This window comes from Canis lupus, chromosome 24 (assembly GCF_011100685.1).
Source record: "Canis lupus familiaris isolate Mischka breed German Shepherd chromosome 24, alternate assembly UU_Cfam_GSD_1.0, whole genome shotgun sequence".
Taxonomy (NCBI): Eukaryota; Metazoa; Chordata; class Mammalia; order Carnivora; family Canidae; genus Canis; species Canis lupus.
Genome location: NC_049245.1, coordinates 11504867 through 11522613, shown reverse-complemented (window position 1 = coordinate 11522613; position 17747 = coordinate 11504867). Strand labels below are relative to the sequence as shown.

The 17747-nt window shown below is 37.2% G+C and overlaps 2 long non-coding RNA genes across 6 annotated transcripts in view; one reads left to right on the top strand and one right to left on the bottom strand.

Moving 5' to 3' along the window:
* The window catches only part of LOC119865622, a 101858-nt gene that overhangs the window by 12582 nt on the left and 71529 nt on the right, over positions 1–17747 (bottom strand). The window contains exon 2 of one of the 2 annotated variants that reach the window (XR_005377569.1): positions 1787–1843. The exons of the other annotated variant lie outside the window; for it this stretch is intronic. This is a non-coding gene — a long non-coding RNA (uncharacterized LOC119865622). The remainder of the gene's footprint in view (positions 1–1786; positions 1844–17747) is intronic. 2 annotated transcript variants of the gene reach the window in all.
* LOC102152699 overlaps positions 7018–17747 on the top strand; it is a 34080-nt gene continuing 23350 nt past the window's right edge. For 3 of the 4 annotated variants that reach the window (XR_005377567.1, XR_005377566.1, XR_005377564.1), the window contains exons 1-2: positions 7024–7071; positions 10671–10772. This is a non-coding gene — a long non-coding RNA (uncharacterized LOC102152699). Of the gene's footprint in view, positions 7072–7810; positions 8009–10670; positions 10773–17747 lie in introns of all 4 variants that reach the window. The other variant, XR_005377565.1, reaches the window with a different exon arrangement.

Below are 17747 nucleotides of genomic sequence, written 5' to 3'. Positions count from 1 at the left end.
TATTTATTTATGATAGTCACACAGAGAGAGCGAGAGAGGCAGAGACACAGGCAGAGGGAGAAGTAGGCTCCATGCACCGGGAGCCCGATGTGGGATTCGATCCCGAGTCTCCAGGATCGCGCCCTGGGCCAAAGGCAGGCGCTAAACCGCTGAGCCACCCAGGGATCCCTAAAATTCATTTTCTAACTGAAACTCACCTGCATAAAATAATAACTAACTAAACAAATAAATAAATAAAATATGTAACCGTTCCTTCTTGGATAGTAGACACAATTAGGGACATTCTCACAAAATATGTATCCTTAAAATTTTTGTATAAAGGTTGATTATATCTCCCAAGGAATGAATGAAAGCTTAACATCAGAAGAAAGGTTCTTTACAGTTTTTGTCTTCAGAGAACCAATGAAGATAGATAGTTGGCCTTAGTGGAGACTACAATGTTCTCTTTATTGTTTTTGCTTATGTTTGCATACCTTAATATTCTATCCAATTAACACATTTAAGCAATTAATTTCAGATCAGACATGGAACAGAACTGCCAACTCACTTCTCCCTACAGCTGGGGCAGCCCTTGAAGTTGCCAACAGGAATTCTAGGGACTTGGGCCATGCTGAAAAATGACATCAGCCCATTCCTTAAGATTCACACACTCAGTGTCTTCAATTAAATAAAATATTGGGGATTTAACTGAGGTGTCCTAAATTCCATGTGACTTGAAGAGTTTAAATATTTTTAATGTAATAAAGGAATTCAATTTAATTCAAAACACAAACTCTTTTCTCCTACCTATTATGCACTATGCAATCATAAATATATGATTGAAATGTGATCTTTGCCTCTGTTCACATAAAACAGCAACTTTCCTCAACCCCCTTCACTACCCTTCAAAATAAGTAAAACCATGGTTACCCCATAGGCAACAATGATGGGGATTACAGTAAGTTGCCAAACATATTCTCCATTACAATACACGTATATCAGTTAACAAAAGAGTATGATCAGATCAATGGGAGCACTCAGTGTCAACCTCAACCACTGGGTCTTATTGCTGTGTTGAAATGGAAACCTATGAAACACACATACCTATTCTGTCCCTTGCATACACATAACTAAAATGTAGATGTTAAGGTTCTTCCTACAGAAGTTCTGCTTTAGGGGATCCAGGTCGGTTCCCAGAAAATCACTTATTCAAACACTCCAAGGAATTCTGACAGGAATCTATCCAATCTCTAGCAGGATAAAATCCACCCTGCCTTTCAAGATGAAGAGCAGGAAGATGGTACTCAGAGCACAAGAGGGAGGAGGGACATCTTCTCCACTATAATAGGAGAGAGAAATGATGCAGATGCTTGATTAGAGTACTGGTTCCAAGTTGTTCATGCTTTCTTATATGAGGCCCCTTTGTAGCTCCATCCTGTACTGACAATAGACTTGCCCATGTGACTTGTTCGGTCCAATGGAACAACTCTATTCGTTAAGATGTATTGTGTGTATTGTGCGTGAACACACACACACACACACACACACACACCACGAGAAAAGTTCCCATTGTAGACAACTGGTGGTAGAGCCTGGGGTTACTCCAGAAGACAGCAAAGGGTGAGGAAGCTAGGCATTTATTCACTAACTCCCATCAGTGATGGGTTTAGGGCTGCTTTTGTGTGCATCAGCTTTCCAGCATGTTTGCTGTGGGAATGTGCCATGCATGCTCCCCTGCTAGGAAAAAAACAAAAAAACAAAACCTTCAGGCTGAATGTCTCAAGAATAAAAAGCCTTCCACACATACCTGAGCACCAAGAGGGTGTCGTCAGCACTACTATTTAGTTTGGGTAATGGGTGGGACCTGCAGAAGAGCACAAGGAGAGTGAGGGCCAAAGATTATTCTTAGAGTATTATCATCCCCTCACCTCAGTGTCTACCCCCTCTTCTAGTCACACATTGGCTGCTGCCCCTCTGAAAAAGTACACAGCTTGTGAAAGGATGTACCTTCTCCCTGAAGCTCCCTCCCTGCTTTCCTGTAACTGCTTCCTGGTTTTAGCCCTTCAGCCCTAGCAGATAACAGCTCTGGGATGTCACAAGCCTTGCAATATTGCACAGATTCCCTCTTGCTTTTCCTAAACCCTGTCTGCAAGTTTGCAAATAGTCCCCTTATTACACAATCCTCTATAACCATAACAATGTACCCTGTTTCCTGATATAAGATATACCTTTACAGTGGGAGTAATTTCACTAATACCTTGCAACAACCCAGTTGTTACGGATGTTCCTCCTTTTCCAGATGTAAGAAGCTGAGAGAAGCTGCCTGTGGCTTCTGGGCTAGGAGGTAAGTGAACCAAAACTGAAAGCCATTTTGCTGACCATGAGCCCACATCCTAAAACCATGTAGTCTTGCCGTCTTCTTCATTAGAGATCCTATTACTAACCCTGGCCCCTTGCCCAAGACCAAATCCCACCGCCTGCTGTCCAGCCCTCAGCCAGGACCCCGATGGGTACTGGGGCCATCTGATGCAGGGGAATGCAGGGTGGTGTGCAGTCAGGCAGGACCAACTGGCCAAGTGACGCCTTGCCAGATGGTCTCTCACCCCAGAGGCCACTATTTAAAACCTGAGAGAGACAAAACGCCTGTGGAATCCTTCAAGAGGGACCAGATGCTACTTAGGGAAAACTTGTCTACCCTGCAGCATCAGGCAACTGATGAACAAAGCAAGGAGTGAGGAGATGCCCTGCTTTATTTCAAAATAAAATAAACTCCTACTAGCCTCCTTTCCCCCCATTAATTGTTATTCATAGGTTAAAATGATCTCTATCAAAAGATTAATATTAAAAACAACCTTTAAGAAATAAATTCCCCAAATCTACCTTAAAGATTTCCACGGAGAAGTATCTGAAGGGGGAAAATTAACAAGAAAAGCCTTCCTGCTTACTGCAAGACCTGGGTGTGTATTTTTTTCTAGTATTCCTGTGGGCGAAGGGTGCATGCTATTGGAGTGTATCCCCCCAGGCCTTAAGTAGGGGCAATGGGTCGTGTGGGATGGCGCCTTATCAAATGGAGCTGGACAGTGGTTTTGTGTGCTGTGACCCTGGGGTGTGCGCTGGGACCTGGGAACAGACAGGGTCTGCTGGAGTGCCCTCCGCCTCCCTTTATTCCACCTAGGTCCAGCCTGCAGCAGCTGATCTGGTTATTATAGTCCTGAAAAGAATTTCTAGGTGGCCACAGTGACCATAAGGAAGCAAGAAACCACGAAGGCTGAAAGCCACGAAGAACAACACAGGGGCTGTTGAGTGCTAATCCCACCCAGAATGAGAGGGTCCCTTTCATCCCTGTGATGTCTATGGAGAGAGCTGCTGGAATTCTGAAGACCACCATCTATCTACCAAATGTGCTGTCATTACCAAAATTCTCTTATTTCATGGGACACACCATTTTTTAAGGAAAGTCAGAAGGCTATCTCAAGAGCAGATTTGGGACAAGACCTGACCACATTTAAGATTTAATTAATGGGCAGCCTGGGTGGCTCAGTGGTTTAGGGCCTGCTTCTCCCTCTGCCTGTGTCTCTGCCTCTGTGTGTGTGTGTGTGTGTGTGTGTGTGTGTCTCATGAATAAATAAATAAAATCTTTAAAAAATAATAAAATAAAATCATTTTCATTTTCACAACCCCCCCTCCTCATCACTCCATTCTTAAAATCATGTGTGTTTTAATGGAAATTTAATCAGTATGGATCTGATCTGTTTACCTTAGACTCATCAAAATGCTATTTTGTGAGAAGAATTTCATATCCAACAAGATTTACATAACTTTCTCTTGGGTCTCTTGGGGTATATTTTTTAGAAATAGAAACTGATGAAGTCCTCAATTAACAGGTTTGCCTGTTCTGAGACTTGACATGACTTCAGCTGTGGCAACTATCCCCTGAATGCATCTCCTTTCCACACTCCCCAAATCCAGCCCTGGCATCTCAAGGTCTGCACTGAAATAAAGATGATCGGTGCTGTCACCTGAATATAATCTACATGGGTGGCCAGGAACATGCCACCATGTTCTGTGATGTCATCTTCTATTTTAATTTGTCAGATACTGCCTGTTGGCTGAGCATAGGAAAATGAATATCTCTGGTCACAAAGTTCCTGATCACATTTAGTTATTGGCTAAAATATTACATAAACTTTAAAAAAAAAGAGAAGAAAAAAACTACAGATAACTTTTGAAAGTGATATAAACTGATTGCTGTTCTAATTTTATTTAAAACATGTGTCACCATTTAAATTATCAGAAATAGGAAGAAAATGCCATGAATCTATGTAGCAGTTTTGACTTTTTTCAAATCTATTATCCTGTTTGATTCTCCCAACAACATTGTAAGGTAGACAAAGGTAGGTTTTCTTAGTTCCCTTTTTTGATGAGAAAACTCAGGCCCGGATTTCTCACAACCAAATAAAGAGAGTCAGGATCATAACCTGGGTTATATGTTAATATCTTATATGTGCTTATTTAATTAAACCAGATCACAGGCAGGGGTGTAGGGCTTTAACTTAAGGACCTGCTTGTCCAAGTTCCAGTAAGATATCTGTTCACATCTGGTTCTGCTGCTAAGGAGAGGGGGAATTCTAAATACTAGATGCCTTGGGTAAAATTTCTGCCTGCCGTGGGATCTCAGTGAATAAAAATATGAAGGTGAAATTCCACTAATGACTCAGCAGGGTCTTCCCCATAAGAATGTCACAAAACCTTTGGGGGTTGGGAATAAGAAGAGAAGATGTCAATTACTGTCTCCCTAGAAGGCTGCAATAGCAACTTGAATTAATCTCTTAAGTGAGGAGAAATCACTGGACTGGGGCCTAACCGAGCATGCCTTTGGCCCCCAAAGATGCAAATATCAACCTGAAATTTGAAAGGACACTGGATAGATGAATTGTAATTTTAATTAAAGTTTCTTAACTTGAAGCAGATGCACAATGTCACCAGCTAGCAAATAGGCTGTTTGGAGCCAATTTTGAACATCTATTAAATGTTTCACTCTGATTGAGAACAAATTGGCTTTTTAACAGGATATAACCCTGAATTAGAAGCAGCATAGAAGTAGCCAATTTGCATCCTGCCCATAATTCCACACCAAAAGAAACTCTGAATAAGATACATTTACCACATATGACCCCCCCCCACACACACACAAAGGTCCTTTGAATGACAAAAGATTTGCACACATTTAAATTACATTTCACACAATCTATAAAATGACAGAGCATTAAGGGGATTAGCCTAATTAAACGAGGTTGTGGGAATGCCTCAATGAGATCCAAAGCCCAGATATCTTCCAAGTAGATCAGAGGGAAGGCATCCAGAATCTATTTTGCCTCTTTCCCCTGCTCTCAGGGCTCCCATTACCCTCTGCCACAGTAAGCACGCTGTGTATGCAGTGACATCTAGTGACAAAGAAAATAAAACCAGCTCTAGGGACACTTTCTTCACCTGAGAGGGCCACAAAAATGACCCTCTCCTATCAGCACAGATTTGTGTACAGTGGTCTCTATTATAACACAAATACATTCGTTTCTACACCAAATATGTTTGCAGAGGGGAATAAAAGTATCAACAATGCTGGGCAAACTGCCCTGGTATCAGAATCCAAACAGGCATTTAAAGTAGATTTCTTTCTGTCTACCCACACAATGGAAAACTGGTGGTCATGCTGCTGACACACAGTGGGGGATATTCTGAAGGACTACTGGCATCCTCCAATGAAAGAATACGCTATGATTAATAGAACGTGTTGTCTTATACATTCAAAAGTTACAGAAAAAATATATATATATACTTTACACAGGCAAGTCCTGTGCAATTAACCTTAACCTATTGATATCCATTTTAGATTGAGTTATGCCATAATAAAATATTTCTCCTTTCATTTTGTCTGATTTTAGGATTTTGAGCACAATTAATGGAATATATATTAAATATATAATTATATCTATATAATCATAGCTTTCTCAGTATTACAAGGAGTTCGGGGTCTTGTCTTGGGAGAGCTATAAGAAAATAAAATCCAGAGAAGTCTACGGGCTTCCCTCAATCACACAGTAGCTGGTTAGTTCCATCCTGACTGGCCCAGTGCGTCTAGGCCCCAGGCATCCTATCCATCAGGAGGCAACGAGAGTGCATCCCAGTATTCTACCAGCCCAGACACTCTGTTGCTTTACAGATTCCTGGGACTTGCAGTGGGGCCTTAAGTATGAATTTCCAACAAACATCCAGGTGATTCTTATCCAATTATGCTCCAGTCCACATTTGCCTTACATGCTCTAATGAAGAAGGTAAAATGCCACTGGAACATGGAGAGGGTTCAAGCTCCATCAAGATAATTTATAGCCACTCAAGTTGCCTGGGACTGAGTCCATAAATGTATAGTATCATAAACCAAATTGTCCATTTTTTGCTACAACATTTTTAAAAATTAATTATGAAATTGCTAGGACATTTTCAGGTGAGTTGCAAAAAGGCAGAAAGGATAAAACTGATTTCATTTTTTTCCTTTATATTTTCTACTTTTGTTGTCATTGTAATTGCCATTCCTATCCTGGAGACTCGTTCTCCTTATCTCTATGGAGCAATTATAAGCTCTATAAGCAAACAAACTCTTCAAAAAATTAGGTATACAATTATATTTTTAAAATGTTAGTCATAAAAAAATAAAATGTTAGTCATACCATGACTGGGGCCTGATGAAGGGATTTTTCGGGATAATTCCCCAAATTATTGTGATTAAATGCTTGCAAATTAAATAATCATTGATATAGCAAAGGAGATGGCTATTTAATGGATATCCATAGCTTTTTAATAGTCAACTGTTTTTGTGTTGTTTTTTTTTTTTCTTTTGAGAGACACAGAAGGAGAGAGAGAGAGAATGTGCTTGAGTGGGAATGGGGGGTGGAGGATAGAGGAAGAGAAAGGGAGAGAATCCCAAGGAGGTTCCATGCCCAGCATGAAGCCTGACAGGGGCATGATCTCACAATCCTGAGATTGTGACCTGAGCTGAAATCAAGAGTTGGACACTCAAATGAATGAGCTACTCAGGTGCCCCTCTACAGCAAACTTTTATAGAGAATAATCAACTATTTAGGGATAAAGTGGGATATTAATATATATTGATATGTTTGTATATATATACCATATATTTATTATACCATATATTTATTTATACCATATACTATATATATACACATATACATAATATAAGTATATATATGCTATATATATATACACATACATATACATAAACATATATATATATATTTTTTTAACCGGCACATCTTGTGCACAACAATAAAAGCTAATTTTTCTGTTGGTTTTAGACATCATTTACACTCTTAGACTTTAGATTCTGGTGCTTATTGCTATTGTTTGGATTTAGATTTGTTCTTAGATTTTTCTTCTCATTTGTATTGGTTTTCAATTGTCTTTCCTTTGAAGTTCTGAATGTGCAGCAACTTTGCCAGGTGATTTTTTCACATATAATCCTAATATCTGAAGGACCTAGGTAGAGCTCTATGAAGATAATTTTCTCCTACATGTCGATTTGATCTTGGGTCCCAGCCTCAGGGATCTGGGACCTTCAGGGACGATGGGCAATGAGGGTTGTTGGGAGGAAGTAGAGAATGCCAAAGTGGAGACTGATATTTTGTGGGAAGAAAAGTTTTTTCCACTTCAAGCAAGCTTGCAAAATGATGATTTAGAGATTTCCAAGGAAAATGTTTCCTTCTCTATTCTCCACTACTTTCTCCTTTCATTAACTGATAATTTAATTTTGTTCCAGAACCAATTATTTGTTTAAGACTTCCCAGATCCACGCAATGTGAAATTCCAGAAACTGTTTGTAGAGATTGGAACAACTGAACCCATCATTGAGGACAGCATTTCTGCACTGCACTGAAATGCTTGCTTGGCCCCATTCTGCAGATTTTCTCTTGCTAACATCAGCCTTTTCACCTTCATTTTAAAGACAAGTGCTTAGGTAAGAGTAGGCCATTAACCCCACTCCTTTCCTTTATCCCTATAATAGGGAAGTGTTTCTTAAAGATTAATTAAATCATACAACTTTCTGCCTCAAAAATTCTTATGGCTTCTCAGTTAGAAATGTGAGGCTCCTCAGATCAGCATAATTAGCACTGCAATTTGCCCCCCACCCACAACACAGCATTCCTGATACTCTGCCCTTGTTTGCTTTCCTACCACTTTGTCACTTTGTAACATACTATTACCTATCCATCCATCTATCCATCCATCCATTTTTTTTATTATTGCTGGCGCCTGAGTTGGAGTCACTTCAATAACTGCAGATGGCAGCATGGCTTCCTTGGGGCCATGTCCTGAGTCTTAGTTCTGTCAATCAGGTTCTTCCTTCTCTACAGGTGTCTTCTGGGGCCAGAATGTTCCAGAAGGTTGCTTTGCTCACATCTCTGACACCTCAACTGGCATGGCTGAATTAGTAAGGCTGGTTGGGTATTTCTCTTTTCATGCTACTCCTCCATGTGGCTAGCTGAGTTTCCAGTCTCAGGGTACTCATCACTCTTACCTGGTCTCTACCTTTTGGCAAAGTAAATTGGTAATTATTGGGGGCTAAGGGAATGAAGGATAGAAGTAACTGCTTATTGGGTAGGATGTTTGGTTTAGGGATGATTACAGTGTTTTGGAACTAGATAGAAGCAGTAACTGTAGAACACTGCACTATATGCTACTAAATTAATCACTCTTAAATGATTAATTTTATGTTATGTGAATTTCATAGTAAAAAAGCAAAATAAAGTCAGTCACAAGTTTTCCCAGACTGAAGGAAAGAGAACTACACAGGATATGAATACTGGGAAGTAGGGTTCTTTTGGAAGTCATCCTTGGAGACTAGCCACCATACCTGTTCTTGTATATAAGTCCATCAAGGGCAGGGAGTTCTGTGGCTCCATTTGAAGCATTCTGTGTCTCTGTTTCAGCTTATTATGTCAGGATCATTTCCCCCAGCAGCCTTTCTCACAATGATACAAAACAAAGGGATACAGGATATCATACCATTTTAACTGTCCATAACCTGTTTCAAAAGATCTTTCTAAATGGTTGGTTGAAACTCAAAATATGCTTTTCTCTCGGGGCACTTTTAGAAGTAGTCATTAAGATCCAGTTGTAGTTTAGTACAGAGAGCACTGGCTTTATATTCAGAGAAGCCATACCCACAAACTTTATAGTAATTCCTATGTGCCAGACATTGTTTTAAGGCTTCAGAGTAATATTATGAGGAAGTTACTGTTTATAGATGAGGAAACTAAGGCACAGGAAAGCTAAGAAACTTGCCTATGGTTGCATAACTAGAAGTAGCAGTATAGGATTCAAGTCCAGGCAGGGTGATTCCATAGTTCATGCTCTTAACCAGTTTGCTATCATGCCTCTTTTAATGTGTAACTGAAACTCCCTAACCTTTTGTTTCTTCATCAGCAAAAGGAGATAACATCTTTCTCTAAGGGTCAGTTCAAATTTTAAATGAAAATACATATTGTAAATGGTTTGTAAAACTTCAAAACAGTATATAATTCTTGGTTTAATGCATCACTGTGTTTCTTCCATTTGTTCATTCAAGCATATTAATCGAACACTTTCAATGCAATAGGTGAAATAAGATTGAATTCTTGCTTTAAAAAAGCATGCTATCTACTCAAGAGACATAATCAAACAACTAATTATATTACAGAGTGATAAACTTTCTGTAGCAGGGAGATGGGAGAAAGGCTTGGGGTCTTGAATTCCAGTCTATCATTGAATCTAGACATAAGAATTCCAGAGGGCCCCTGCTGCTTGGCTGTAGAGTAGGGAAACCTCTACGACAACAACTGTAGTTAACAACTGATGTAATTAATGCCACAGAAGTTCCTTTGACAAAAGTACTGTCCCCAAACCACAGAGGTTGAGGTTCTAGCCTCTGCCAAAATTGCCCACAGGCACTATTAATCCTGAACTTGATGGAGAATGATAAGTGACAAGTGCTCGGGCAGAAAAAGGTACTATCTTGAATTGGCAATTTTGGGCACTCTGGTTATATTTCAAAATGTGAATTTTTTCTTTACTATGTTTTGTATCTGGGAAATGACAGAAGTTGTTTCATATGAAAAATTGAGATCATTATAACATTTCTTTAGTATCTTTGATTCAATGAAAATTATAAACTTCAAATTACCTTTGAACTTTTAATATTCTTTCAAGTTTTTATAGGAGAAGGAAAGGTAAAAAGTTGCTGAATTATGTCATCCTAACATTTCATCAGTTTCCACTTCTAAAATGGCAAACATAGGCATCTTATTCTTTTAGAATAAGGAATACTGTTCAGAATGGGGCATAAGGTCTAATATAAATTACGGATGAATGCATGATGTTTCAGGGGATTATTGTCAAGTATTTATTATTTAAAACCTTTATTCAAATACTTGATAATATCCTTCCCTATTAGAAGTCAGGGAAAGGTAAGATCACAATCAAATCTTTATTGTACAACAAATACATACTTCCTCAGAATGCATGCTTCCATTTCATTTGAGGTTTATATAGACCAAGGTATGCATTTTATGATATTCCATTTGAAAAACAAAAATAAGCAACTTGGTATTTATCTTCTTGTTGATTGTTTTATCTTTTAGTGGTTTTTAGGGAGAGCCAAGGGAGGGCTTCAGGTGTTTCCCTAGAACCCATCTGAATCATGGAGATCCACAGCACTGTGCAGAACCAAGACAGAAAATGAAGTAAGTTTAAAAGGATGAGATGATATATAAATCCTCCAACATATGAAATACATGAATAGGTTAGATAAAATTTCCAAAGCTAGATCTCTGTTACAGGCATATAAGGACAACTTGTAGAGGTCATTTCCTACTCATGATGGCCCTTTTTTCCAGTGAGATTCTATTTATGAAGGAAGAGTCTGCAATTCTAAGAAATTCTTATGAAGAAGAAAAACCAGATCTAGGTTATGTATGATTTCTAGTTCATTGAGTTTTGGGAATTGACGATTATTTAAATCTAGCATTAACATATATCATGTTGATAAAGGCATATGCATTTTTCCTCCTACTTTGATGTTTTAGGAGCATTTTCAGCAATATAAAGACATACAATAGATAGATATCAAAGAAGGTGTCATTTGGGAAAAATTCTAAGATATGTTTTATAATTAAAATAATAAGATATATTTAAAATTATTTAGCTATAGATGACTGGTTTATTAGTAATTTCTCTTTATCTGATATGGCCATTCATTTGGAGGGCAAGGAAATCTGTGAACTAGTTTTGAAATTAGAAAATTGCTAAGATACCACAATACCAAGTGCATCAGTCACAGACCAAATTATTATCCTCAAACTCAAACCATTCTGGGAGTTTAGAGTCTTTTCTTTTCTACTATGCACATGAAAAATAATATCTCCCAAAGTAACTCTGATCTACTTTATCTTTTTTTAGAAATACATTCTTGTTCTGAGATAACATGTCTTACTAATAGGCTTCCTTTGCACTGCTCACAAACTATTATATCTTTCTTAACCAACCTATTAAGTGGGAAACATTCTGGAATTCTGAAACAAGCCATTTGATAGAACTGCTAGAATATTTGCTTCTACTGAATATTTTCTACATAATCCCTTAGAAGAAAAGTATTTTTCACTTTCTACAGAAGAACAAATGTGATTGTACTATTATTTCATTGACTGCATTTGGCCTGAATAAAATTTGTATGATGCTCTATTAACTATCACATGAAATGAAGGGAATAAAAGTTTTATCAACTATCACATGAAATGGAGGGAATAAAAGTTTATCAACTATCACATGAAATGAAGGGAATAAAAGTTTTCCTCTAATAATAAAGAAAAATCATGTATAAAGAGAATAAGTGAGTTTGAGGACTATAAAAAGCATCAAAACATGATGGCCATACTAAATTGCTGAGAAAAGTATTCTCATATTTGTAGGCTACTGATCTGAGCTTTTGAGAGCAGATACTACTTAGAAGCCACAATCACATTGCTAAGAATGTTTGGGGGCTGCTTCAAAAACTGTAATGATCAGTGTGAAATGACTGGTTTTTAAAATCCTACGTGTTGTTCAACCCAATAGGAATCCAGCCAAATTCTTATTCCCAGGTCTTTCTTAAAAATAGATTAAGGCAGAAGATGGGTAACATTTATTCTTGCCCCACTATTCAAGTAAAAGCAAGTAAAATAAAGAGCAAGAGCAGTTTTGAAGGGTAGAGGAAGATGTAAGGCACCTGTGAAAGGGGTGTGTGGGAATGGAGAGTAATGGCAGAGCAGCTAGTACTCTAGTCTCACCAGAGAGAGGGAGAGTGCTCAAACCAGAGATATCATATTGTTACTGAATCCTCAACGGGGTTTCTCTATTTTCAATGTGATGGCAACCATGTGTTTGAAGAGTGCCTGGACAGAACTTTAGAGAATATGTGTGTTTAGCAGAATGTATACAGAGAAATGTCTATGCCTTAATGTTGTTCATAATTGTAGATCTTACTAATGGAGAATTAGACTGAATCAACAGGAAGTAGCAAAGTAGACTTTTCACTACTTAATGCTGCCATATATGAAGACAGTGCTGAAGCATCACACAGATGGGAAAGAGACAATGAGACACTTGTACCTACATTTCTGGTATACAATAGAGAGTGAAAAAACAAAAAAGGGAAAGACTGCAACAGAAATATCTATTATATATGAATCTATATAAACTATTGTTTTATTCAAATTATTTCTGATTGTATTTTAAACAAGTTCTATCAATTTCCTTAAAAGTTCAAAATTCACCTTCTTGATTAAGCTTTTCTATGCTAATTCAAAGCTTATGATACCCTTTCTTGCATCTCTAATGTCTAATTTAATGCAATTATAAATATAGACTAACAAGACTGACTATACCAACAGATGTACCTATATGACAATTTTCCCCTTCCTATCTAGTATCTTAAGAGTTTTTCCCAGTGGTGTTGCCATGCGCTGAAACATTCACTGAAGACTTTGGGAGATTCTAGTAGTATATTTAAGTCACATATTTGAATATCTTTAATGGTGGAAACTAAAATAAATTTGATATTTAGCGAACAACTCAAATCCATTCAGAGACAAATCTAATTAATAAAACAAATGACCACAGTATATAATATAACTGAATTTATAAATAAAGATGGCTTAATTCCTAGAATACCATGGAGGACTTACCATAGTCAGCTAACTTTGCTTCCCTCAAAAACCCTATGGAAAGTACAAAAATGGATTTAACATAAAAGACATATCCATAAGAATGGAGAGAACAGCAGAAGAGACAGGAGCTATGCAATTTTGAGAAGTAACTCTAACTTAGCAGATCCAAGAAAGCTGAATATTTTGTTGTTGGTTCTCTGAAAACACAGAACCAAACTGATAGTTCATGTGGTCATAAAAAGCCTCAGAAACCTGCAACATTAGATGCTTCTGAGCCTGGAGTGAAGAGGACATTGGCAAAATAGAAGAAAGTGATGAAACTTCTGAAAACATTTACTAGATCTCACCCCACTTCTTCCACTGCAGTGGAAGTTACTAGGAATAAAAATTTAAATGCAGTAAGACAGAAGAAGCCAGTAACTTACAAAGGAAAACCCATAGGCTAGCAAGGGAGTTTTCAGCAGAAACTTTCCAAATCAGAAGAGAATGGTGTGATATATTCAAAGTACTGACTGGGGAAAATCTTCAGGCAAATGTACTCTACATAGGAAGGCTATCATTCAGAATAAAGATAAAGAGTTTCCCAAAACAAAAACTAAAGGAGTTCATGATCACTAAACCACCCCTGAAAGAAATATTAAAGGGGCCTTTTTGAGTGGAGAGACCAAAAGTGACAGTATAAAGGCAGAAAACACAAGAGCAGTAAAAATGAGTATTTCTGTAAACAATCAGTCAAGGAACTCACAAAACAGAAGGATGTAAAATATGACTACATATAGCTAAAATGTGGGGAGAAGAGGAGTAAAGAAAGAGTTCAAACAAACTACCATCAACTTAATATAGACTGCTATATGCAGAAGAGGTTATATACAAATCTAGTGATAACCATGCATCAAAACCCACAATAAATATGCAGAGAATAAAAAGAAAAAAATCCAAATATATCGCTAAAGAAAATCAGCAAACATGGGAGAAAGACAAGAAAGGATCAGAGAAAATCTTCAGAAAAAAACACAAAACAAATAATACAATGACAATAAACATATAAATCAATAATTATTTTGAATGTAAATGGACTAAACGCTTTAGTCAATAGACAGAGTGACAGAAAGGATTTAAAAAAAAAGGCCCATCTATCTGCTGCCCACAAGAGCATTATGACCTAAAGGCACCTGCAGGTTGAAAGTGAGAGGGTGGAGAAACATCTAGCAATCAAATGGATGTCAAAAGAAAGCCAGAGTAGCAATTCTTATATTGGACAAAATAGATTTTAATGCAAAGACTACGACAAGAGACAAAGAAGAACACTATATAATAAAAGGGGCAATCCAATAAGAGGATGTAATTAATGCAAATATTTATAGATCCCACATGGGAGCACCCAAATACAAAAAAAAAAAGTTAATAACAAATATAAAGGAAATAATCAAAAGCAATATCATAATAGCAGGGGATTTTAACACTCCCAATTACATCAATGGACACATCATCTAAACAGAAAATTAAACCAGGAAACCATGACTTTGAATGATAAACTGGAACAGATGGATTTAACAGATGTTCAGAACATTCCATCATAAAATAGCAGAATATACATTATTTTTTAATGCACAAGGGTACATTCCAGAACAAATCACATATTAGCCCACAAAATGAACCTCAACAAATATAAAAGTGAAGTCATACCATGAATATTTTCTGACCTCAATGCTATGAACATAGAAATCAACCATAAGCAATAATCTGGAAAGACCAAAAATACATGGAGGCTAACTAACATGCTACCAAACAATGGATGGGTCAACCAAGAAATTAAAAAAGAAATAAAAAAAGTACATGGAAACAAATGAAAATGAAAACACAATTGTCCAAAACCTTTGGGATGTAGCAACAGTGGTTCTAAGAGGACAGTTTATAGGCCTAGCTCAAGTGGCAAGAATCATCTCAAATGAACAACCTAAGCTTACACCTAAAGAAGCAAGAAAAAGGACAGCAATGAAAACCTAAAACCAGCAGAAGGAAGGAAATAATAAAGGAAATAAAGGGCATGAATAACACAGAAACAAAAAAAAAATCATTAAAATTGATAAACCTCCAGCCAGGCTCATCAAGAAAGAAAGAGAAAGGACTCAAATAAGTAAAATGACAAATGAGAGAAGAGAAGAGAAATAACAACAAGCATCATGGAAATATAATCATGATAATATGAAAAACTATATGCCAACAAATTGGACAACCTGGAAGAAATGGATAAATTCCTAGAAACATATAAACTAGCAAAACTGCAAAAGGAAGAAACAAAATTTGAACAGACCAATTACCAGCACTGAAACTGAATCAGTAATTTAAAAACTTCCAAGAAACAAAAGTCCAGGACTGAAAGGCTTCACAGGTGAATTCTACCAAATTTTTTTTAATTTATTTTTTATTGGTGTTCAATTTACTAACATACAGAATAACACCCAGTGCCCGTCACCCATTCACTCCCACCCCCTGCCCTCCTCCCCTTCTACCACCCCTAGTTCGTTTCCCAGAGTTAGCAGTCTTTACGTTCTGTCTCCCTTTCTGATATTTCCCACACATTTCTTCTCCCTTCCCTTATATTCCCTTTCACTATTATTTATATTCCCCAAATGAATGAGAACATATAATGTTTGTCCTTCTCCGACTGACTTACTTCACTCAGCATAATACCCTCCAGTTCCATCCACGTTGAAGCAAATGGTGGGTATTTGTCATTTCTAATAGCTGAGTAATATTCCATTGTATACATAAACCACATCTTCTTTATCCATTCATCTTTCGTTGGACACCGAGGCTCCTTCCACAGTTTGGCTATCGTGGCCATTGCTGCTATAAACATCGGGAATTCTACCAAATTTTTAAAGAAGGGTTAGTTAATATCTATTCTTCTCAAACTATTCCAAAAAATAGAAAAGGAAGGAAAACTTCCAAATTCATTGATGAGGCCAGTATTACCTGATACTAAAACCAGATAAAGACACCACAAAAAAAGAGAACTATGTGAATATCGATGGAAAAACCACAAATAAAATATGAGCAAACTGGGGTGCCTGGGTTACTCAGTCAATTAGGCATCTGCCTTTGGCTCAGGTCAGCATCCCAGGGTCCTGGGATCAAGCCCTGCATAGGGCTCTCTGCTCAGTGAGGTGCCTGATTCTTCCTCTCCCTCTGCTTGCCACTCTGCCTACTTGTGCTCTGTCAAATAAATAAATAAAATCTTTATATATATATATATATATTAGCAAACCTATTCCAAGAATATGTTAAAAAATTATTTAGCATGATCAAGTGGGATTTGTTCCTGGGATGGAAGGGTGGAGTTCAATATTCACAAAGTGATCAACATAATACATCACATCAATAAAAGATTAAAAGCTATATGATCATTTCAACAGATGCAAAAAAAGGCATTTGACAAAGTACAAAATTCATTCATGATAAAAAGCCTCAATAAAGTAGATTTAGAGGGAACATACCTTAACATAACAAAGGCCTTCTGTGAAAAACCCACAGTGAACATCAAACTCAATGGTGAAAAATTGAGAGCTTTCCTCCGAAGGTCACAAACAAGACTAGGATGTCAGCTCTCACCCCTTTTATTCAACATAGTACTGGAGGTTCTAGCCATGGCAATTAGACAACATAAAGAAATAAAAGCATCCAAGTTAGTAAGAAAAAAGTAAAACTCTATTTACAGGTGACATGATACTACATATAAAAACTCATAAAGACTCCACCAAAAAACTACTACAACTGGATAAAGGAATTCAGTAAAGTCGCATGATACAAAATCAATGCATAGAAATTTGTTGCGGTACTAATAATGAAGCAGCAGAAAGTGAAATTCAGAAAACAACCCCGTTTCCAAGTGCTCCAAAACAATAAAATATCGAGGAATAAACTAACCAAAGACGTGAAAGAGCTGTACTCTGAAAATTATAAAACATTGATGAAAGAAATTTAAGATGATGCAACGAAATGGAAAGACATTCCATGCTCATGGGTTGGAGGAACAAATATTGTTAAAATATCTGTACTGACGAAAGCAATTGATAAATTTAGTGCAATCGCTATTAAAATACCAATACTATTTTTCATAGAACTAGAACAAACAATTCTCAAATTTGTATTGAACTACAAAAGACCTCGAAAACCCAAAGCAAACTTGAAAAAGAAAAACAAAGCTAGAGGCAACAGAATTCCAGACTTGAAGTTATATTACAAAACAGACACACAGATCAATGGACCAGAACAGAAAACCCAGAAATAAACCCACAACCTATGGTTAATTAATCTTCCACAAAGCAGGAAAGAATATCCAACAGGAAAAAGACAGTCTCTGCAACAAGTGGTTTTGGAAAAACTGGACAGCTACATGCAAAAGAATGAAATTGGACCATTCTCTTATACCATACACAAAGACAAACTCAAAATGGATTAAAGACAGGAATCCATCAAAATCCTAGAGGAGAACATAAGTAGTAACCTCTG